We start from the raw sequence: 24299 nt of genomic DNA, 5'->3' as shown, positions 1-24299 counted from the left end.
CCTAATGGTTGAAGAAGAATGTAACTAACCTCGTGCGCACGACAATCTGGCTGCAGAGAGTAGAAGGATGATAGCACAGAAATCTGGCTGTAGAGAGTAGAAGGAAAATAGTCTGATTAACACAGGTAGAAAGATTTTTTAGGTTAGAAAGAATTGGTCAGCGTAGAAAGAAAATGTGTTAGACTTGATAATTAAAAACTGATTCTAGTTTTAAAATATATATATATATAATTTAAAATTTTATTATTAAATATAATATAATATTTAATTTATTTATTTTTGGTTTATTTTATTTTTTACTTTTAATTTAATTAATTTTAAATAATTAAATAAAAGACAGATGTTAATAAAAAAAATTAATAATGTTATAAAATTTTAAAATTTATGAATTAAATTTTAGTGTAAATAAAATTTGAAGTCAAATTTTATTTTAAAATTTTAATATAGTGAAATAAAATATTTATAAAGTTCAAAAATAAAACATAAAAAATATTAAATTTATAATACTTAAATTTTAAGGATTTTAACAAAGTTTGTATATAAAAAAAAAATAAAGGTGGTTGTAAAGTATAAAGGTTGCCAAAAGTTTTATTTTTTTAATTTTTACCCACGCTTAATAAGCGTTGGCATATAAAGGTGGTTGAAAGTGTGTTTTGTTGTAGTGCATTTCGAGAAAATAAAAAATGGTCTATAAATATGATAGAATCATTCTATTATTACTCACGGATAATAGTGAAATCAATAGCGCATTGTCAAAAGAAAATTATAACCAATTAAACATACTTTATGAGCAATGCTTTTAGGCGGTGCTAACGATTTAATAATTATCTTTGTAGTTCCAGAATATTTCAGTTTATGTTCGAAGTGTCTATCTAAGCTAATAAATGGACTTATTCATCTTTTGACAAAGACTTGTGACATATGTTATGTCAATGACACTACTTCGTTTCGTTTTATCTAATCACTTTTTTTTCAAAGTTACTTTTCTATTCGAAATATATATTCCAAAAAATGGTTTCTTAATTACAATATTGATTTAGGACCCTCAATTCTTTTTTCTATAATTACTTTTAATGCCTGTTCCGGAACGATAGGACAATTATGTTATTACTAAACTTGTTGAAGAGATGAAATAGAACCAAGTTATATCTTTTTTAATGAGAGGTTGATTCGAACTACGAATTGAATCAGTTTCTCGTCAACAAAGAGCACAATACAAATAGTTTATGCAACTTCAACAACGGTAGGTAAACGTGCTTTAAAAAAAATCTATTAGATCGTGTTCTTTCTATGCTTGTTTTTTGTTTTTGAACCAATGTGGGACTTCTTTACATTCTTTAACAATTATTAATTATTAACCTTTCTTTTGTCATAAAATAAATTAATGAAAATTATAATAATATTATATATTTAAATTTAACTTATTGTAAAACTAATAATTTTTAACCAATATTCAATTTTTTTTCAAGTATCTTATATAAGAGTTATAATATGATTAAATTGAGTTATAAAATCTATATTTGTAAACACAACTATAATCTTATCAAATCATGTTTTGTAATATTTATATATTTTTTTAATTTAGCAGAGTTTAAATTTTAAATTTTTCTTATTGACGAAAATTTAATTCATATTATTTATTAATGTATTGTTTGAATTATACTTTATTTTATTTTATTTTGTAATAAATAAAAGTATTTCACTCTTTATTTGGCATACTTCCTTTGAATTGTAATCCTTCAAAATTATTTTGAAGGATGCGCAATTAATGTTTTACATCATAGTTATTTGTGTTCAAAATCAAATTTTTACATCCTAATTGTTCTATACATGACAAGGGACCTTATCTTCTCTTGCCACCTCTCTTGAGAAGTCATTTAGTTAGAGGAGCGAATAAAAAAGGGACAAAGGCCCTACTAACTAGAAGCCACAACATGTCTTCTATTTTTTTCATTTTAATAAGTTAGTTAGTTTGAGAAAAAAATCAAAATTAAAGTGATTTTAGTGAAAATCAAATATTTAAAATAAAACTCTTTTATTGGAGCTAAACTAATAAATCATTGTAATAGTTTTGTTATTAACATTTATATATAAGTTTGATAAAATAATATACTTAAAACTATCAAATTCTTGAAAATATTATTGAATTATCCTATTCTTTAAATAAAAGAAGAAAAAACCATTAGGCTCAATAATGACAAAAAAAAAGTGTGATGTCCCACATTTTTAGATGAAGTGATAATAAGGATCCGGTATTATTATAAGAGGGGAGTTGGTGATTAGAAAAAATTATGAAGCCAAGCACTGAACACAAAGCGAACTATTCTTTCGCCTTTTACTAAAGAATACCGTGTGTTCTTTGCAATATGTGGCATACGCCTATTTTTGTTGGGTCCTCTAATCGGAAGCACCATACAATTGAGTTTAAACTTTGAATTTTTCTTATCTACGAAAATTTAATTCATAATATTTATTAATGTATTATTTGAATTATACTTCAAAAAAATTTTAATAAATAAAACTATTTCACTCTTTATCCGACAACATACTCCCTTGTAATCCTTCAAAATTATTTTCGTTTAGATGTGCAGATTAATTTTTTACACCATTGTTAATTCTCTTCAAAAATAAATTCTTACATTCTAATTGTTCTATGCATGACAAGGGACCTTATCTTCTCTTGCCCCCGTTCTTGAGAAGACTCAATTATTTAGTTAGAGGAGCGAATGAAAAAGGGACAAAGACCATACTAACTAGGAACCACAACATTACTTTTATTTTTCATCTTAATAAGTTAGTTAGTTTGAGAAAAAAATCAACAAATGTCATTGTGTGCAAACCTGTAAAGTACACAACAAAAAGCTACACTATTTTCCCTCCGGTCGCCGGCGTACGCTTCGGAGAGGAAAAAGGATAAAAAAAATTTGGACCATTTCTCGATTTGTACGTGTCATTCTTGCGCAGGGGCCATGCTAATCTTCTCTGTATCGTTCAAATTTTATCAAATGTCCCCGAAGGGACTTAACCATCTCTCTCTCATTCTTTAAAATACTTCATTCTTAAGTTAGAGGAACGATGTGGGATCAATTTTAGAAAATGAATGGACAACTGCTATTTTTTGCTATTTTTTGTGATAGACTGCTAGAGTATTTTTCGAGGAACGCATGTGTTCTATATAGAGAATGAGGGTCTTTCAAAGTATGCCCTCGATTTATAGGGTTTTTTCTTTTGAGGAAATATTGATTTTATGGGCGAAAAAGAATTGGGAGCTACCCATTATGTCATGTTGATAAGGTGTCCAAGGGCAAAACTAGGATTTAAAATCTAGTCGGGCTAAGTTATTTCCATAAAATTTACCCGGCTAGAATGATAATAATATGAAAAAAAAATATACGTAGATTACGGTCGTTAGGTCCCTTCATCGACCAGAAAAATCAATAGCGACGATATTTCTCCCCGTCGTTATTTCCATTCGCATACAAACTGTTTTGAGTTACCCGGGCTGTACATAGACACTCCCTTGAAGGTGTCGATGCCTCTGTTAATCTAAGTAACATTCGTCATAATGACTATAACATAAGTTTATTAAATATCAAATACGAGTCATATACCTTGTTTGAAAGTACGAGTTTTAACCACCATCATAGTAATAACTTCAATCCAAGCTAAAGCGTTTTTAGTGAAAATCAAATGTTAAAAATAAAACTCTTTTTATTGGAGCTATACTAATAAATCATTGTAATAGTTTGTTATTAACATTTGATAAAATAATATATAGTTAAAAGTATCAAATTCTTGAAAGTATTATTGAATTATCTTATTCATTAAATAAAAGAAGAAAAAACACCATTAGCCTCAATAATGACAAAAAAGTTTGTTGTTCGACATTGTTAGATGAAGTGAAAATAGGGATTCGATATTATTATAAGAGGGGAGTTGGTGATTACAAAAAATTATGAAGCCAAGCACTGAACACAAAGCGAACTATTCTTTCGCCTTTTACTAAAGATTACCGTGTGTTCTTTTCAATACGTGGCATATGCCTATTTTTGTTAGGTCCTCTAATCAGAGGCACCCTACCATTCAGTTTAAACTTTGAATTTTTCTTATCTACGAAGATTTAATTCATATTATTTATTAATGTATTATTTTAATTATACATAAAAAAAAGTTGTAATAAATAAAAGTATTTCACTCTTTATCTGACAACATACTCCCTAATTATTTTGTGCGTGACTATCGACCTTATCTTCTCTTGCACCCGCTCTCACAAACACTTAATCATTTAGTTAGAGAAGTGTGATATACAATGTTAATCATTTAGTAAGTGTCTTATCTTAGTTAGTCGATGTAATATGTGTCTTAAGGAGGTTGAGACGATGTAGTATGTGTCGCTGGTATTTAGTATATTATTTGGAGTATTACTGGTATTTTTTGGGTTATGTCGGGAATCATTGGTGCATATTGAGAATCGTGGATTGAGGTAGCTAGATTTGTGGGTTTGAAACAATTAGGTTATATCTCTATTATTTTCTGGTGGATAATTTGGTTAGAGAGAAATTGTAGATCTTTCAACAATCTTAAATGACCGTTGCGGATCCAACACAATGCTATCATCCTAACATTATATGATGTTCGATGTGGGAAGCCGATAGATTCAGTCGGAGAGCTCATTTCCTTTTTGGAAGATCTCCGCACATGTTAATTTTGTAATATTTGTGTGATTTTTTTTATAAATTTAAAGTTTTTGTCATTATGTGTAAACGACTATCCATTCATAATATTATTGCATGAATCATTTAAAAAAAGCATCATAGAGTTTTATTTCAGGGATGGGAAAGTTTAAAAGCGAGAGTGCTTGGATATCAATCTTCCATTAAAGCCTCAACCAACATTTTGATATTTTTTTTCAGGTGGAGTAAAGTGGGACAAGCACCCAGAAAGATTTAAAAATCTTCTCGGAAGCATTCCCGATCAATTGATGGTGGACATTTACAATTCTGAAATCCTCATCATCCATTTGGTCAGACACGGCAAAAGAATGATTCTTTGAAACAAGAAATGAATGAGATCAAGTCTTGACACTAGCTTGATTGAGTGAGCTTGCATATAATGGTATAACCTCTTCGTTACCCAAGCTAGTGCCCAACAGACCTTCTCCACGGAATAGTAATTTAACTAATAATCAATCATCCTTTTACTGATGCAGTAGATTACCACCTCTTATTTGATTTCATTCTCCTGGACTAGCATTCTCCCCATGGATGAGTCGGTGATAGTGAGGTGAAGAATCAAAGGAACTCCTAACCTCAGAGACATAAGGATAGGAAGGGATTACAAATACGCCTTCACCTTCTCAAAGATATGTTAATAAGTATCACTCCAGACAACTTTTGATCCTTCTTCAAATCTTGAAGAGAGGATCGCAAGAGCATGTGAGCTTACTAATGTAGCGACTAATTTATTGGATTTTGTCAAAAAATTCACGAACCTTGCTCATTTCGGGGTGTTGGCATGGCTGTGATGGACGCAATCTTGCTAGAGTCGACTTCTATTCCTCTTTGAGTAATCATAGTAGTGACACCGAAGGTGCACTTCATTGGACTTAAACGGAGATGATATTTCCGAATCCTCTGAAGGAATTTCTCCAAGTTCGCGATATGTTCAACTCGATTCTTAGATTTGACGACGATATCATCAACGTAGACCTTGACTTCCTTGTGGATCAAGTTGTGGAGAATAGTTGCGACTTGTGGTTGCTTTCTGATACGTAGCTCCATTGTTCTTCAGTTCAAAAGGCATCACTCGATTGCAAAAGGTATCGACCTCTATGATGAGAGTAGTTTTTTCCTTGTCCTTAGGCACCATCGGGACCTGATTATATCCCGAGAAACCCTCCATTAATCTAAATTTTAAAAAATACATATTTGTTATTACTAAACAAATACTATTAATAAACTAATTGAAAAAAAAAACTTAAATATACATTGTAAAATTATTGCAAATCATGCTATTAAATGGCTAAAATTATTGTTAAAATATAAGATATAAATTTTATATATATGACAAAATATATATCAAGTAAATTAAATATATAAATTATTTAAAAAATACCTATTAATTGCAAATGGTCTTGCAAGATAAGTTTGTAAATTAAGTGTGAATATTTAAAATATATAATTGTTATGTATTGTAAAATATGTTCATTTAAAATTACTATATTTATTATTAAGATATATGAAATTATTGCAAAAATGTTGTAGAATATATGGCTAATTAAATTAATAAAATATAAAAAACATTAATTGATAAATTATTGAAATCATGTTGTAATAATACTTTTAAATATTTTTAAGAAATATTTTTACCAACATAAATGTTAATACAATTTTTGTTAAAAAAAAATGAATAAGTCATTATTAAGCAAATTCTTAATAAATTATATTATAATAATTATTATAAAATAAATTATAAAATACAAAATCATAAATAAAATCTACAATGCAAATAATGTGGTAATATATATTATAATATTAATAATATTTTTCAATAATATATGTTGAATGTTGAAACAAAATATTTTTACTTATAAATATATTTATAAAAAAGAGTGACAACATAAATTATAATTTTTGTAACTTAAGATTAACATATTTGATTTGTGTAATACTAAATTAGTTCATAATTACTTATTTTAATACTTTTTCATTTGAAAAGAGCATTTTTGAAAACATCATATTTTTGTAGGGTAATCTTGTACTAAGACAATCACAATTGAGAGATCTAATATTTGAGTTAGAGTTGTTCATCATATTGTGATGTAATACTTTATTTTATTTTTTGTAATAAATAAAAGTATTTCACTCTTTATTTGGCATACTTCCTTTGAATTGTAATCCTTCAAAATTATTTTCGTTTAGATGCGCAGATTAATTTTTTACATCATAGTTAATTGTGTTCAAAATCAAATTCTTACATCCTAATTGTTTTATGCATGACAAGGGACCTTATCTTCTCTTGCCCCGCTCTTGAGAAGTCATTTAGTTAGAGGAGCGAATAAAAAAGGTACAAAGGCCCTACTAACTAGAAGCCACAACATGTCTTCTATTTTTTTCATTTTAATAAGTTATTTATTCTGAGAAAAAAATCAAAATTAAAGTGTTTTTAGTGAAAATCAAATATTTAAAATAAAACTCTTTTTATTGGAGCTAAACTAATAAATCATTGTAATAGTTTTGTTATTAACATTTATATATAAGTTTGATAAAATAATATACTTAAAAGTATCAAATTCTTAAAAATATTATTGAATTATCCTATTCTTTAAATAAAAGAAGAAAAAACCATTATGCTCAATAATGAAAAAAAAAAGTGTAATGTCCCACATTGTTAGATGAAGTGAAAATAAGGATCCGATATTATTATTAGAGGGGAGTTGGTGATAAGAAAAAATTATGAAGCCAAGCACTGAACACAAAGCGAACTATTCATTCGCCTTTTACTATAGAATACCGTGTGTTCTTTGCAATATGTGGCATACGCCTATTTTTGTTGGGTCCTCTAATCGGAGGCACCATATAATTGAGTTTAAACTTTGAATTTTTCTTATCTACGAATTTTTTTTCATAATATTTATTAATGTATTATTTGAATTATACATCAAAAAAATTGTAATAAATAAAAGTATTTCACTCTTTATCTGACAACATACTCCCTTTTAATTGTAATCCTTCAAAATTATTTTCGTTTAGATGCGCAGATTAATTTTTTACACCATAGTTAATTCTTTCTTACATTCTAATTATTCTATGAATGAAAAGGGACCTTATCTTCTATTGCCCCCGCTATCGATAAGACTCAATCATTTAGTTAGACGAGCGAATAAAAAAGGGACGAAGACCCTACTAACTAGGAGCCCATGTCTTTTATTTTTCCATCTTAATAAGTTAGTTAGTTTGAGATAAAAATCAACAAATGTCATTGTGTGCAAACCGGTAATGTACACAATAAAAAACTACACTATTTTCCCTCCGGTCGCCGGCGTACGCTTCGGCGAGGAAAAAGGGTAAAAAAAATTTGGACCATTTCTCGATTTGTGTGTGTCATTCTTACGCAGGGGCCATGCTAATTTTCTCCGTATAGTTCAAATTTTATCGAATGTCCCCAAAGGGACATAACCATCTCTCTCATTCTTAAAAAAACTTCATTCTTAAGTTAGAGGAGCGATGTGGGATCAATTTTAGAAAATGAATGGACAACTGCTATTTGTTGTGATCGACTACTAGAGTATTTTTCGAGGAACGCATGTGTTCTATAAAGAGAATGAGGGTCTTTCAAAGTATGCCCTCGATTTATAGGGTTTTTTCTTTTGAGGGAATATTGATTTTATGAGAGAAAAAGAATGGGGAGCTACCAATTATGTAATGTTGATAAGGTGTCCAAGGGCAGAGCTAGGATTTAAAACTAGTCGGGCTAAGTTATTTCCATAAAATTTACCCGTCTAGAATGATAATAATATGAAAAAAATATACATAGTTTACGGTTAATAGGTCCCTTCATCGACCAGATAACTGAATAGCGACGATATTTCTCCCCGTCGTTATTTCCATTCGCATACAAACTGTTTTGAGTTACCCGAGTTGTACATAGACACTCCCTTGAAGGTGTCGATGCCTCTGTTAATCTAAGTAACATTCGTCATAATGACTATAACATAAGTTTATTAAATATCAAATACGAGTCATATACCTTGTTTGAAAGTACGAGTTATAACCACTATCATAGTAATAACTTCAATCCAAATTAAAGCGTTTTTAGTGAAAATCAAATGTTAAAAATAAAACTCTTTTTATTGGAGCTATACTAATAAATCATTGTAATAGTTTGTTATTAACCTTTGATAAAATAATATATAGTTAAAAGTACCAAATTCTTAAAAGTATTATTGAATTATCCTATTCTTTAAATAAAAGAAGAAAACACACCATTAGCCTCAATAATGACAAAAAAGTGTGTTGTCCCACATTGTTAGATGAAGTGAAAATAGAGATTCGATATTATTATAAGAGGGGAGTTGGTGATTTCAAAAAATTACGAAGACAAGCACTGAACACAAAGCGAATTATTCTTTCGCATTTTACTAAAGAATACCGTGTGTTCTTTGCAATACGTGGCATACACCTATTTTTGTTAGGTCCTTTAATCGGAGGCACCCTACAATTGAGTTTAAACTTTGAATTTTTCTTATCTACGAAAATTTAATTCATATTATTTATTAATGTATTATTTGAATTATACTTAAAAAAAGTTGTAATAAATAAAATTATATCACTCTTTATCTGACAACATACTGCCTAATTGTTTTGTGCATGACTAGGGACCTTATCTTCTCTTTCACCTTCTCTCACGAAGACTCAATCATTTAGTTAGAGAAGTGTGATCCACAATGGTATTCTAACTGATGATAAATACATACGTAAGTGTCTTATCTTAGTTAGTCGATGTAGTATGTGTCTTAAGGAGGTGGAGACGATGTAGTATGTGTCGCTGGTATTTAGTGTATTATTTGGAGTATTACTAGTATTTTTTGAGTTATGTCGGGAATCATTGGTGCGTATTGAGAATCGTGAATTGAGGTAGCTAGATTTGTGGGTTTGAAACAATGAGGTTATATCTCTATTATTTTCTGGTGGATAATTTGGTGGATAATTTGGTTAGAGAGAAATCGTAGATCTTTCAACAATCTTAAATGACCGTTGCGGATCCAACACAATGCTATGATCCTAACATTATATGATGTTCGATGTGGGAAGCCGGTAGATTCAGTCGGAGAGCTCATTTCCTTTTTGGAAGATCTCCGCACATGTTAATTTTGTAATATTTGTGTGACTTTTTTTTTTATAAATTTAAAGTTTTTGTAGTTATGTGTAAACCACTATCCATTCATAATATTATTGCATGAATCATTTAAAAAAAGCATCATAGAGTTTTATTTCAGGGGTGGGAAAGTTTAAAAGCGAGAGAGCTTGGATATCAATTCTCCATTAAAGCTTCAACCAACATTTTGATATTTTTTTTCAGGTGGAGTAAAGCAGGACAAGCACCCTGAAAGCTTTAAAAATCTTCTAGGAAGCATTCCCGATCAATTGTAAATGTCCATCTTCTTGTAATTGACTTTATAAACTAAACTAGATTTTTTAGCATTTAAATTTTGAGCTTCGTTTATATTGCTTCATTCTTCAGTATCATGTTATAGAAATGTTATGATTGATTTAGAATTCTCATTTAGCTATTTGATTCGAGTTCTAAATGTTATGCTTGCATGAAGTTCATACATGTACTAGAGATCAATTTGGCAAAGAGCCAAATCGATTTTGGTTTGATTTGAACAATGCACTTTTTCTGGTGACGGGCGTGTCTTCTCCGACAAGGCTCTGACCATACCCATACAAGATGAATGACGTCTTCGCTTAGTCTAGGAATGTTTAGTATGTTGTGAAGAAGACTTCTAGTCATTTAGATTGAAGTTCAGCTAGCAAGAAAACAAATAAAAAAAGAGGAAAACGGTAAGTTCGATATTTTCTTTGGTCTGGTTCGGTTTTGAGTTATTTAAATAATCAAAAAAATCAAACATTATTTTACTCCCCTCTCATTTATCAATTTATTAACTAAAATATTAAAATATTATATATTTAAAATTATGATTATTTATTTTTACTTATATATATCAGTATCATTAAGGTTTTTATCCAAAAAATCATAATCACCTTAAAATTATCATCAATCGTTATTTTCTCTCTCAAAATTTCAAACAATTCTTACCGAAAAGCCCTTTGTTTTTTAGGTTCCCCTAGAGAAAAGAGAAGATCATTGAACCCACAGAATCAGTCCACAATTGCGGTTCACCCTTGACCCGCGACCCTTCCTACTATATGCCTAGTGACCCGCGTCCATGCACCCGAACCAACAATCAAATCAGTGACTCGTACCCATACGTCCAGAGACGGCCATGGGGTAAAACAACCTATGCAGTTACTTAGAGCTCACTTTTATGTGGCCCCAAAATTTTTAAATATAATAGTATAATTAATTATATATTATATTATTAATATCATTTTTCTTTTTTTTATCTTTTTTTCATATTAAATATATATATATATATATTATATCATCTATATATAACTTTTTTATTTCTTTTTTTATCTCCTTAAAAAATTAAATAAAAATTATTTACAATTTTAAAAATTTTAATTTGTATTTGGACCTCAATTTTAAGGACCTCCGCCCTGAATACGCTTGGCTCCATGGGTTGTTGTCTAGTATGTGGACCTTGGTGGCTCTATTTGTTTCAACTTAATTAGTTGTATTTCATTTTCTCATTTTTAAAGTCTATTTGATTTTAAAAAAATCCAAAACAAATAAAAATGATTAAAAATATTTTTTTCTATAAACCGCACAAAATATTTGTGCTTAAGGCCTGTTTGATTTATTTTCTTAATTTCCACTTTAAAATTTTCAAAAAAAATAAAATTCTTCATTTTTATAAATTAAAACATGAATTATTTGAAAAGTTAACTCATATTTTTGCAATCTTTTCAGGTTCCTACCCTTTCTTATTCACAACTCACAAGTGCGTTTGAATTTCTGTAAAATTCAGTATTTTTCTATATCGAAAAATTAAGAACGTAGACGCATGCCTTAAGAATATATGAGTACAATAATTAAATCTAGTTTAGGAAATAAGTTAGAGCCTTAGACATGTGGATATGATTTGAATAAATTATAAAATAAAAGTATAAAAATCATATTTTCAAAAAATGACAAAACGTTTGTAGTAGAGATCATTCATTTCGGTGGGCACTTGAGACATAATGTTGATGACTTTTCTCACGTGTAACCAAACACCAGACCAAATCGAAATTTCTAAGTCGTGTTTGAACTAAAAAAAAATATTTTTCCTTCCTTATTTCTCGATGAGTAAATTAAGTAACAACTCTAAAAGAGTCAAAGCTAGTATAATTTTGTTTAAATCCTATTTGTGGTTTATCATCACACACTTAGACAAATTCGAGAGAGTCATTTCCTCGTCTCGTTTTACGAGATTCGAGATAAATGTAGGCCACAAGACTTAGAAAACATTGACAAATTAAAATTTAATTATAGCCGCACTCACTATTTTGGTTCTTATCTCATTCGAGATTCAAGAGAAAAGTGAGTTCTAGAACGTAAATTATCGAGTTTGAACGTTTCGATAAATGTCGATAAAAAGACATTAGAATACCAAAGGCTAATGTGCTAATATAAGAACTGGAAATAGTTCGGAACAATGTGCTCTAATTTTTCCCCAATAATCGAATACTTTTGAGAGAAACCAAACAAAGACAGATGAATCACTAGCAGTGATAATCTTAAAAAATTATTGTTAAAAAGAGTAGGGTAATAATAACATTTTTTTAAACTTTTTTCTCATTAACAAATTGTAGATAGTGAAGTTTTTAAAAAACTTACAAATTAATTTAGAATATTCAATCAATCATTATATGTACTACTATAGATTATCTTACCGTGAGTGGGAAATGAAATTTGAGGAAATGACCTCACTAATGATAGGGTGAATAGTGAATAGTGAATAGTGGATAGTGTGAGTGCATAATTTAAATAGCGTTGTTAACCCTTTTTTTAATGACAATTATACCCTTGCGTAACGCAACTCCAGTTGCGTGACGCAACCGATTTTTTTTTTCAATTAACTGGGCATTTTCGTCCAAAAAAATTCATAATTAAAATTTTTTGAAAAATAAAAAAATAAAAAATTGCATCACACAACCTCAGGTTAATTTGATTTTCAATATTTAACCGTTAATTTATAGTTTAGTTGTTACCTACACATTTATATCTCACTACACTTAAAGTATTCTCTTGAATATGATTATTAAAACAAAGCTATATATATATTGTTCTCTATAGAAGAGAACACAATTATTATGTTTTGAATCAAGAAATTCAAGAAATGATATTAATAATATAATATATAATTAATTATACTATTATATTTGAAAAATAAAAAAATAAAATAACTGAGGTTGCGTAACGCAACAGGGACATTTTCGTCTAAAAACAGTAAAAGGGGTCACTAGCGCTTTTATTTAACTCTGCACTTTCCGCATTTAAGACATTATTGAGAGTCGTCTCCTCAAATTCCCCCTTGAGGAGAGATTTATGTTTTATTTCGATTTATTATTTAATTCATTTGTTTATTTTATTTTATTACAAAATATAATTTTTGATTAGAAAAATGCATTAGCTTCTTTTGAATATGTGTTAGGATCTAGGTCGCCGCTGGTGGACCGGGGGTTGGACCGGTTAGCGGTTCTCACTCGTAGGGTGGTGATTAATCCTGTTAGAGATTAACACCGGGGTTTCAATACTACACAACCTGTCACAAACCCTTGAACTAGGTTCAAGCGCGGAAGAGGTTTGCTTTCAAGTTGAAGCGGTACACGTGTATGATAGGCGGAGTCGGTTTCGGATGATGGAGATTTGAAGGATGGTGGGTCGGTTTCGGCAGTCTGGATACTTGGTGTGGTTAATGTAGATTCGGTTCTGAATGATGTTGTTAGATTAGTCGGTTATGTAAAGAAGCCAACAGAAAGTAAATGACACACCAGATTTTTATGGATGTTCGGAGATAAAACTCCTACGTCACCCCTTCCTCTCGAAACCGCGAGAAGGATATTCACTAAGGAATACAAATACAATCCGATCGAGACTTATTTTCTGCTCGATAACACTCGTACAATTTACACCGAAATTGTAGAACAAATTCTAACTTTCAGCACTTAGGCTTTCTAGAATAGGACACTATTATCACTTGTAGTAAATGCACTTAATATTTGTCTCACTTAGCAACTGCTCAATATCTGCTTTTTGTCCCACTTGGTAACTCTGGTAACTGCATTTACTCTTCTTCAACTGCCTCCTTTTATAGGTGAAATATGCCAACGGTCATATTTCACTTTCTTGAATCTGATTGGCTGGTTAGCGGTGCAGTGATTCAGTGTCTCAGACCTGCCGGTCTTCTCCTCAGACCTGACGGTCAATCTCAGACCTGGCATCCTGTTTCAGACCTGCCGGTCTGTTAAAGCTCTCCTGCTGGGTTTGTCTTTTACTCAATGTAGGCACTGTCTGCTTGGACAGTTGTCTGTACTTTGAAGATTTCCTTTCTGGCTTATCCCGAAGTAGAAGGATCCGGTAGTACTGTTTTCTGCAGTCTACAGTCTTTCCTCAGACTTGCATGGATATGGAAGTATTCAGTCTGTTCCTTTGGTATCATTCTCAGCAGATACCCAAAGTGTCTTCTTGTGCAGGTCGGCCTCTTGACTTGGCCTAGGTTGGCCATTTGACTTGGCCGAATATCTTCTGATAGTGAAGTGACCGGACTTCTTCCGGTCTTGTGGATTGATCGGCTTTTTGAGCTTTGGCTTTTAGGCTTTGGCCGATCCTTCCTTTGTTTAGTCACGTTCCAAGTGTGCTTGATCGGTTTGATAGCTTGACCGGTTCGGTTACTTCACTTGGTTTTCTTATTCATCCGGTCCGGTTCCTCGTTCCTGCATAGGAAGTTTGTTTAAGTTAGGTTTATTTGAACCGGTATGAATTTATCTAACAATTTCTCCCTTTTTGATTATTTTATTTAAAATTATCAAAATTATGTAAGAATGCAACCGTAGGCCGATTGTTTTGTTTGACCGATTTTTGAAAAAGACTTAGAGAATTTTTCGAAGAATTTTAAGGGAGGGGTTTTAAAAGAATCTCTGGTTTTGGAAGAATCTCTATAATTTATCTAACAATTTCTCCCTTTTTGATTATTTTATTTAAAATTATCAAAATTATGTAAGAATGCAAAATAAGGCCGGTATTCAAAAATAACTTTATATATATTTATAGCGAACCGAAAAAGACAAAGCCTAAGAACTTAAGACAAATAAGAAAGGAAGGAGAGTCCCTATTCTGAGTCCGTGAATTCGTAGGCGCTCTTCTTTCTCTTCGGTGGTGCTGGCGGTTGCGGTTGAGAGGATTGTGGCCTTTTTGATCGAGACCGCAACTGTTCTACGACCTCTTCCTCGATTAGGTCTTCTTGCTGCGAGGGGTCCGTTTCAGCTGGTTCAGAGATCGTGTTGAGCGTCTCGAGAATTCGAACTTTCTTACTAGCCGGCCTCTTTCTTTTCTTTGATGCCGAAGCCGAGGCTGCCGGTGCTGAAACGGAAGTTGCTGGTGCTGAAACGGAAGCGGCTGCCTTCTTCTTTTTCTCATTTTCCTTTGCAAATCCTGCCAGCCGTCGCTGCTCCGTTTCTAATCGTTCGGCATCCGCTGCGACTTGTCTTGCTATTTGCTCAGCATACCCAGGATACATGCTCTCAGCCCTTCTTATTCTCTCGGCCTCTATTTCATCTTCGGTCAGCTGAGGCGCGGTCAGCTGAGTCGCTTGCGACGCTTCTTTGTCTCTGCCAACCTCGGCGTCCAGCCTTTCCTGGACTCTCTTAGCAACTAGAGCATCGGCCTCTATAGCCGCGGCATCCGCGGCTTCCTTAGCTTTCAGGATCTCGGCCATCTGTGCAGTAAGTGCCTTTACTTCGGCCACGAGATCTTCGTTCTTCTTTTCCAGTGCCGAGACTCGTTCAATTGTTGGGTCGACCTGTTCGAAATCCTTCTGTAATTTCGAAGTGAGACTCTCCAGAGCTAAAATATGTTGAGCACAGTTTTCTCGCTCACCGGCCTCTGCCCATAGTCCGGTGCTGAGTTCCGCCAGACGCGCTTGATGATGATCCACAACTTTCTTTGTTACATCGGCGAACTGCATGGCCGAGTCGAATACGGTCTCGCATCTCTCCTTGAGCGGTTGAAGCTTGGAGACGTTGTGGTCAAGTATGCGGTCATCAATCTTCTCTGATATTGAGGTGTCAAATTGCCGGAGTCGGTCCTCAATCCGCTTCGAAACAACTACTTCAAATTTTTGAAATAGGTCATCAATCCATTCCTTAGGAGGAACTGAGACGGTGGCTGCCGGTGGAGGAGTGTGAGTGGACTGCTCGGTCTGATGAGGATCGGCTCTCTCAACATCGGAGTCTAGGATCTCAACAACCTCAGTAGGTGCAGCTGATGTGACCGTCTCCTCCAAGGCCAGTGCCGCATTTTCCCGGATCGGTACCTCGATATCCTCTAAAGATTGTACCTCAACAGTTCTCGGAGACGGTACCTCATCAGTTCTTGGTACCTCATCATCATCTGGCATCGGAGTCTCAATGTCCCTCGGTGTCGCGGTGTCTTCCCTTGAAGTTGATGCCCAGTCCATTTGAAAATCTTCGACGACCGGAGCGGTATACACTGGAACTTGTTTCTGAACGCAGATTGCTTCTAACCGCGCTATCTCTTGGTGTAACTCCAATTTGCCTTTTTCGAGCTTTTCTAATACTAGCGGTGCTACGGTAGACACCGATCCTTCTTCGGCATATTCTTCCTTAATCTTTCTGATACGCTTTCTTATCTGTCGAAGATGACTTCTCGGTATCAGTAGGCCAGTTCGGCATTGTACCTCATGAATAGTATTGGATTTTGTGAGGCTTAAGATATGGTCCTCCACTTCCTCCAATCTGTTGATGCACTTTACCGAATCGTAATCCTGTAGGATATCTTTATATTTAGAGTTGAACCGGAAGTCGTGCCATTCCAAGTACAAACTGATAACGTCCACGTTTCTTTTGATAATGCCCTGAAAGATATTCTGGGCTAGTCTTTCGGCCTCGGCCTCATCGGCTTCTTCCCTGCTGAGGCCTTCTTTATCGGCTCCCTCATGATTCCCTTCCCCACCCTCGGTGGTCTCAGGATTGAAGCTTTGTTCGGCATCTGTTGGACTTCGAGCCGAGAGATCGTCCTCATGGACCGTTTCATATTCGGTTCCCTCTGTTTCGGCTTCCTCATCAGCCCACTCCTCATCCTCTGTTTGTTGAGGTGGTTCTTCGAAGATTACCTTTTCCTTCCTCTTTCCTCCGGTGTTTTCTTTCGCCGGGGTCTTTTTCTTTGCGGCTTTCTTCTTTTGGCCACCTGTGGAGCTTGAAGCCGACGGCTTTCGTGGAAGAAATTGCTTTGACCGGATGATGCTGCGTTTTATTATCCCAACACCAGGACCGAGTTTGATCTTCAGATGTAAGAAGATCTTGCCGAGTTGAACTGCATATCCCCAAGATCTGTCCGAGCCCGGTCTTACCATTTCCATAAGGTTGCTGAACACCGCCCTCGCCCAGTTAATCTCCGTTCCATCCATCAGACGAAAAATCATCTTTATTTTGTCCCTGGTTAGATTACTGAAGTTTCCTCCCCTTGCCAGGATCGCCCTGGCAAAGACGTCACATGCCGGAATGAGCTCCGGTCTCAGCGTCTGTTTCTTTCCGGATGTGGTAAGCGGTTCGTTGGTTGCCGATAGAAGTTGGCAGGCTGTTCTATATGTATCCTCGTCCATCTCTGCCATAGCATCCATGCCGGTAGTTGGGAGACGCAAACTCTCGGCCACTACTGCCTCGGTAATCTCTACTTGAGAACCGCACACCGTTGCGAGGATCCTGTCGTAGGAGATGGTTGCGGTTTTGAAGAACTCTTCTACCGCTTCCTTGTATATTATGTGAGGACCGTTAAGTAGATATTCCAAACCGGTCTCAATCAGCCGGTTAGCTACTTCTTTTGCCTCGGTCGTTCCATATTGCCGAATCTCCTCAAAATCTACTTGAGAATATAATTTGAACAATGCCGCATCACGACGACCCATGTTTTGAGGATTCTGAAAATGAAAGAGATCGGCTTCGAAGGATTTTAGAAGTGTAGAGAGAGAAAGTGAATTTGTGAGAATGAAGAGAAATATGACGAAGGCCCCCTTTTATAGGCACGGTTTGGAAACCAAACCGTCCCATCATGAATGGGCGGGAAATTTCCCTCCAAAACGAAAGAACGTGGTATTGTACGAAACGGTGTGCGGTGTCTTTGGGCGGGAGATTTTCCCTCCGAAGTTCTTTGCTTATGTCATCGGTCACGCAATCATTTCTTTGAGACCGAATGGCAGATCGGTTTCTAAGCTTATTCAGATATTTTGATTTATCGGTGTTTTAACAGGTCTAAGCAGATTTTATAAACCGGACAAGTAAGCGGTTATAGATAGAAGATGTGAACCGGTTACTTAGATGAGTGTTCAAGGAATTTAAGAGGACTCGGTTATTTAAACTGAAATGATAATGAGATTCAGGAAATATTAGAAGAAGACAACCGATCATAAGATTCGGTACATGAATAAGCATATAGAGACAACGAAAGATATAGTCTATTCAACAGGCATTCTCCAGAGTCGTTCTCTTGCCGAAACACAGTTGAGAATGTTCGAGGAGGTGGCCGGTGTGCCCGGTCCGAACTCCGGTCGGTACCCAAGGATCAGCTTGCTGATATGCGGTGCATACCCGAGACCCTTCTTGGTCAGCACCATGTTCTTTAGGTTTTCCCAGATGACCGATGACCAGTTAATGGGCGATTTGCGAAGGATGTTGATCATGATATTGTAGGTATTCCTGGAATACCGTTGATTAGGAGATTGACATAGGATTGACCTGGTCACGATTTCGAGCAAGAGCTGACCGTGACTAGCAAGTTGGGTTTTTGGCCCAAACTGTGCCACCGGAAGATGAGTGGCCGACAGGTAAAGTGCGGTTTCAGTTCCCACAGGGTCCTGAACGGCCGGGAAGTCAGAAAAACCCTCAGCGGGTAGATCGAAGAGTGAAGAAAATTCATCCTCGTCGATCCAAAAGGTGTGGTCTCGGACAGTCGAGACGATGTACTTGCCCCTGATGCAGGCGCTTCGAAAGAAGGCCTTGACATCATCGATAAGGATAGGTCCGGCCTCCTCAAGAAATGGTTGAAGGCCGGATTGAACAAGAGAGTCATACATGATTCTTGTCTTGGTATCACAATTTCTTATTTCCGTGCATGAGTCGAAGTCGATGCACAAAAAATTTCCCAGAGTTCTGCTAGGCATGATTTTGGTATGGAGAGAGAGAAGCGGGATTTGGGAGGAGAGAGTGATTTTGTACTTTCAGGTGTGATGAAATGAGAAGGGAATGGCTCCTTATATAGGGTCGGTTTTTGGAGGGAAAATCTGTGCATTGATGGTCAGTTTTGTTTTATTAAGGAAAAGAATCTTTTCCTTGTCAAATCACATGGGGAAGCGGCGGTTTGCAAGGCCCGAGGTAAATGGTAGTTGAAAAGTGACCAGATTAGTTGGGAGTTAAATATGCGGGTGGTTGGGAGTTATCTCATTAAATTGGATTATCTTGTTAAACGCATTTAACACATAATGATATGGATTAGATGGAGACTGAACACTTGTAGAGACAACACCGAAAATGACATACATAAATGATGAGGTTAAAGAAAGCACAAATAAAACCGAAGTGGACGTGGATGATGCCGATATGGTCAGAGTTGAATAGTCTAATGGTGCATCCGGTACGTGAAGCAAAATGACCGGATGCAAGAATGAGTGACTTAACGGTTCCTCCTCTCTTCAACCCGATCGTAGAACGAGTCGATGGTTTCCTTAGTGAACACTTGGCTGCGGTCCAATCCTTCGCCTGGACAGGTTGGGACCCCGAGCTCTTCAAACAGCCGGCTGATCTGGGGGATGAACGCCACCGACCTGGTACCGATTATCCAGATCAGGGTATCGAACATCACTCTGGACCAGTTGACCGGCGTCCTTGTTATGATGGCCGCCATCATATTGAACGTTACCGTGCAATATGTGTAGGTTACATCTTTTCCGAGGATGCTCTTCCCAATTATGTCATTGAGGAGCTGGTATTCAGCCCTCAAGGGATATTTGGAGCCATGATCATCGACGGGCTCATCTGACCAAGAGAGAGTGAGAGAGACTTCAGCCTTGGTGTCGGCTGGAGGATGGAGGTCCGTGAGCCCTTGTTTGGGCAGATTGAAGCACCGAGCAAAGTCTTGCTCGGTGAAGTCAAAGAGGGCACCCCCCACTTTTGATTGAATGTGGGTGTTGAAGTAGGGTGTCCCACGGTACACCCTGGCATTGTTGAAAAACTCAATGACTGACTGAGGATAGATGAGTTGATTATCATCCAGGAAGTGCTGGAGGCCGGTATCCTCCAGTTGCTTGATCATTCGGTATAGATCATAGTGATCTGTACTGGAGCATGATTCGAAGTTCACTTGTAAGATGTTTGTAAAGATAGACATTTTGCCTTAGAGGAAGAAGGGGTGTTTTGCCTTAGAGGGTGTTTTTGTCTTGTGAGTGTTTGAGTGAGAGAGTGCTCTCTTTAAATACTGGTTTAGGGGCTACCCTATTGTCCAGGCATTAAATGGAATGACATGTATTAGCTGCAGGATAAAAGGTTTTTCACCAAAATAGGTATGTTTGCAGTCTAGGTGTCGGTCATAGGCCTGAACCGTGAAAGATATCAAAAGATCTTCACGTCTTTCTAGGCGCGACCAGTTTTCTTTGAAAAGGCAACATTTCAGAACAGATATCTATAAACATTGGTAGTTGTTCCATATCTGCGAAATTCAAATAATCTGGGATGACCTGCTTCCGAACCGGTCAGTCATCAGTTGTTCATCCCGATGCGGTTAGCTGGTGTTTCCACCAAGTAACCGGTCGGTTTACTCTGTCTGATGAGCTGGGCGGTTCTTCCATAGGCATCTTGAGAATTCAAAGATCAGCAGCTTAAGAAGAACTACCTGTTTTATCTGTCGAAACCGGTTGTCCTTTTAAGTGTCCTTAGGAAGGATCTGACTGATGTCGGTTAAACCGAGAGTAAGTCTAAATTGGGAGAACTTAGCTTCCTGTAGAGGCTTTGTGAAGATATCGGCTACTTGTTGATCGGTGGGTACGTATTCCAGCCGGATATGCTTCAGCGTGACATGCTCCCGAATGAAATGATGCCTTATGTCGATGTGCTTGGTTCTGGAATGGAGAACCGGGTTGTATGTAATCGCAATGGCACTTGTGTTGTCACAGAATATCGGGGATTCTTCGGCTAGGATGCCGAAATCCTTCAGTTGCTGTTGAATCCAGAGAAGTTGAGAACAGCAACTTCCGGCCGCCAAGTATTCAGCTTCTGCGGTTGATGTAGCCACGGATGTCTGCTTCTTGCTATGCCATGATACCAGTCGGTCACCAAGGAACTGACATGTTCCGCTGGTGCTCTTTCTGTCAATCTTGCAGCCTGCATAGTCTGCGTCTGAGTAGCTCGTTAGATTGAATGATGAGTCCTTTGGATACCACAGACCGACATCAGGTGTGCCCTTTAGATACTTCAGTATCCTCTTTGCGGCTGTGTAATGGGATTGCTTTGGATTTGCTTGAAATCTCCCACACACACCAACTGCAAACAGGATATCCGGTCTGCTTGCTGTCAGGTATAGCAGGGAACCGATCATGCCCCGGTATGCAATCTGATCTACTGATTGCCCTTCATCATCTCTGTCCAATTTAATGGATGAACTCATTGGAGTGGCCGCCGAGGAGCAGGTGTCCATACCGAATTTCTTTAGAAGCTCCTTGGTATATTTCGGTTGACTGATGAATGTTCCTTCCTTGAGTTGCTTAACCTGAAGACCTAGGAAGAAACTTAATTCTCCCATCATACTCATTTCAAATTTGTCAGTCATCATTTTTGAAAATTTGTCACAAAGCTTGGGGTCAGTGGAACCAAAAATGATATCATCTACATAGATTTGAACAAGTAGGATATGTTCCTTCTTTTCAAATTTGAACAAGGTCTTATCCACTGAACCGATGGTGAAATCATGCTCTAATAGGAATGCGGTTAGCGTATCATACCAGGCTCTTGGTGCTTGCTTTAGACCGTATAAAGCTTTGTTCAGCCGGTATACATGGTTTGGAAGTGCAGCGTTCTTGAAGCCGGGTGGCTGTTCAACGTACACTTCTTCACGTATATCGCCGTTCAGAAATGCACTTTTAACATCCATTTGAAAAACTTTGAAATTTTTGAAAGCAGCAAATGCAAGAAAAATCCTAATGGCTTCAATCCTGGCTACAGGAGCAAATGACTCTTCAAAGTCAATGCCTTCTTCCTGTTTGTAGCCTTGAGCCACTAATCTGGCTTTGTTCCTCGTGACCAGACCGTCCTCATTGAGTTTGTTTCTGAATACCCATCTTGTTCCTATGACCGATTTATCTTTCAGTCTGGGAACTAAGTACCAGACTTTACTACTCTCGAACTGGTTTAGTTCTTCTTGCATTCCCAAGATCCAGTCCGGATCTGACAATGCTTCATCTATTCTTTTCGGTTCAATCTGGGATATAAAAGCAGAGTTAAAATATCCTTCCAGAAGTTGACTCCTAGTTCGAACAGGTTCTGAAGGGTCACCTATAATTTGCTCAGGAGGATGTTTACTGTTTCTTCTGAGATTCAGTTCAAGGGTGTCTACCAAGTTACCGTTTAATTGATCAAGGCTAGACATGTCGGTAGGCTGACCAAGATTGTCAGACCGACCGGCTTCCTCGGGTTGGACCGAAGTGTCAGCTTCCTGCTGTGAAACAGCTTGATCCGGTTGGGTATCAATATTACCCATTAGGTCATGGACAAATCCCCTGAAGACCGGGGTCTCATCTTCGCTATCAGAATGAATATCGTTGTTTTCCAGTCTGTTATGAAGATCAAAGCATGAAGCAGTGTTGCTTTCAACCGATTCATCGAAAACAACGTGAATTGTTTCCTCCATGGTTGCAGTTCTATTGTTATATACTCTATATGCTTTGCTTACTGAAGAGTATCCCAGCATAATGCCGGTATCGGTCTTTGCATCAAAGGCAGTGAGTTGGGTTTTACCATTATTATGAATATAACATTTACAACCGAAAATCCTGAGGTATTTAAGTTTGGGAACTCTGTTAAAATAAACCTCATATGGTGTTTTGTTGTGAAATCTGTTTATCAAAGACCGATTTTGTGTATGGCATGCAGTGTTGATAGCTTCAGCCCAATATTTCTGAGCAATGCCGGAGTCGGCTATCATGGACCGTGCGGCTTCCTTGAGAGTCCGGTTTCTTCTCTCGGCCAGGCCATTTTGTTGAGGAGTCCTAGCACTAGACAACTCGTGTCTAATGCCGGATTCATCAAGATATGCAGTTAATGTGCTATTAGTAAATTCGGTACCTCTATCGCTTCGAATGCAATTTATACGAGTTGATTTTTCATTTTGCAAACGCTTAAGAAGGTTGATTAGGTTTGATACCGTTTCACGTTTAGATGGTAAAAATATGACCCATGTATATCTAGAATAATCATCAATAACTACCATGGTGTAAAGCATACCGCCTAGACTAATGACCTGAATTGGTCCAAATAAATCCATGTGAAGAAGATCTAGGCATCGGCTAGATTGGAGATTTCCTTTGCTTTTAAATGATGACCTAGTTTGTTTACCCATCTGGCATGCTGAACAAACCTTATCCTGGTTAAATACTATATCCGGGATGCCCTCAACTAGTTTCTTACCACGAATGTAGTTTAAGGTTTTCATGTTTAGGTGGTTTAGTCTCTTATGCCATAGCCAGGTTTGATCAGTTTTAGCTATCATGCATATAGGATGTTCTACTCTAGTTTTCCAGTCTACCTTGTAGATATTACCTATCCTATTTCCGGTTAGTAGTACTATTCCTTGAGAGTTCTTAACTAAGCATGTATGTTTAAGGAATTCTACTGTGTATCCGGCATCACACATCTGACTAATGCTAAGTAGATTAAAACGTAGGTTTTCAACTAGAAGTACATTATCAATAGTTAGGTTACCATGGACAATCTTACCCTTGCCCACGGTTTTACCTTTAGAGTTGTCACCGAAGGTAATTGGAGCACCGGTTACTGATCTGATGTCGGTTAGCAGATTGCTATTTCCGGTCATGTGTCTGGAGCAACCGCTGTCCAAGAACCATTCAGAGTTTCCTAGCCGTTTCTTTGGATCCTGCAAAAATTACATATTTACAACTATTTGGTACCCACATTTACTTGGGTCCACATGCGATTAGTCCCTTAGGTACCCAAACTTTGATAAACCGAACGGTCTTCTTTGCTAAGGTTTCAACTGTTCTCCTTACACTTGGTCTGGTGTGTTTCGGTTTCCCTACAGATGACCTAAATGATGATGGTCTTTGGTTTGATGATCTATAGTTTGATCTACGTGGTTCAGGAAAGTCTTTCTTATATTTGAGGATTTCTGCT

The 24299-nt window shown here is 36.1% G+C and overlaps 6 non-coding genes across 6 annotated transcripts; 4 read left to right on the top strand and 2 right to left on the bottom strand.

Moving 5' to 3' along the window:
* The first annotated feature begins 2295 nt into the window (after nucleotides 1-2295).
* Nucleotides 2296-2410, top strand: LOC124922870. The gene has a single exon (XR_007097921.1). It is a non-coding gene; the product is annotated as a U5 spliceosomal RNA (small nuclear RNA).
* A 508-nt stretch (nucleotides 2411-2918) lies between these two features.
* LOC124922996 lies at nucleotides 2919-3021 on the bottom strand. Its single transcript, XR_007098038.1, has one exon. It is a non-coding gene; the product is annotated as a U6 spliceosomal RNA (small nuclear RNA).
* Nucleotides 3022-3958: 937 nt separating this feature from the next.
* Nucleotides 3959-4074, top strand: LOC124922899. Its single transcript, XR_007097949.1, has one exon. It is a non-coding gene; the product is annotated as a U5 spliceosomal RNA (small nuclear RNA).
* A 3383-nt stretch (nucleotides 4075-7457) lies between these two features.
* Nucleotides 7458-7574, top strand: LOC124922951. The gene has a single exon (XR_007097995.1). It is a non-coding gene; the product is annotated as a U5 spliceosomal RNA (small nuclear RNA).
* A 496-nt stretch (nucleotides 7575-8070) lies between these two features.
* LOC124923035 lies at nucleotides 8071-8173 on the bottom strand. The gene has a single exon (XR_007098075.1). It is a non-coding gene; the product is annotated as a U6 spliceosomal RNA (small nuclear RNA).
* A 923-nt stretch (nucleotides 8174-9096) lies between these two features.
* On the top strand, nucleotides 9097-9211 carry LOC124922928. The gene has a single exon (XR_007097974.1). It is a non-coding gene; the product is annotated as a U5 spliceosomal RNA (small nuclear RNA).
* Nucleotides 9212-24299: the final 15088 nt, after the last annotated feature.

This window comes from Impatiens glandulifera, chromosome 1 (assembly GCF_907164915.1).
Source record: "Impatiens glandulifera chromosome 1, dImpGla2.1, whole genome shotgun sequence".
Lineage (NCBI taxonomy): Eukaryota > Viridiplantae > Streptophyta > Magnoliopsida > Ericales > Balsaminaceae > Impatiens > Impatiens glandulifera.
Note: the sequence above shows the minus strand (reverse complement) of the source record. Positions and strands in the feature narration are given on the sequence as shown.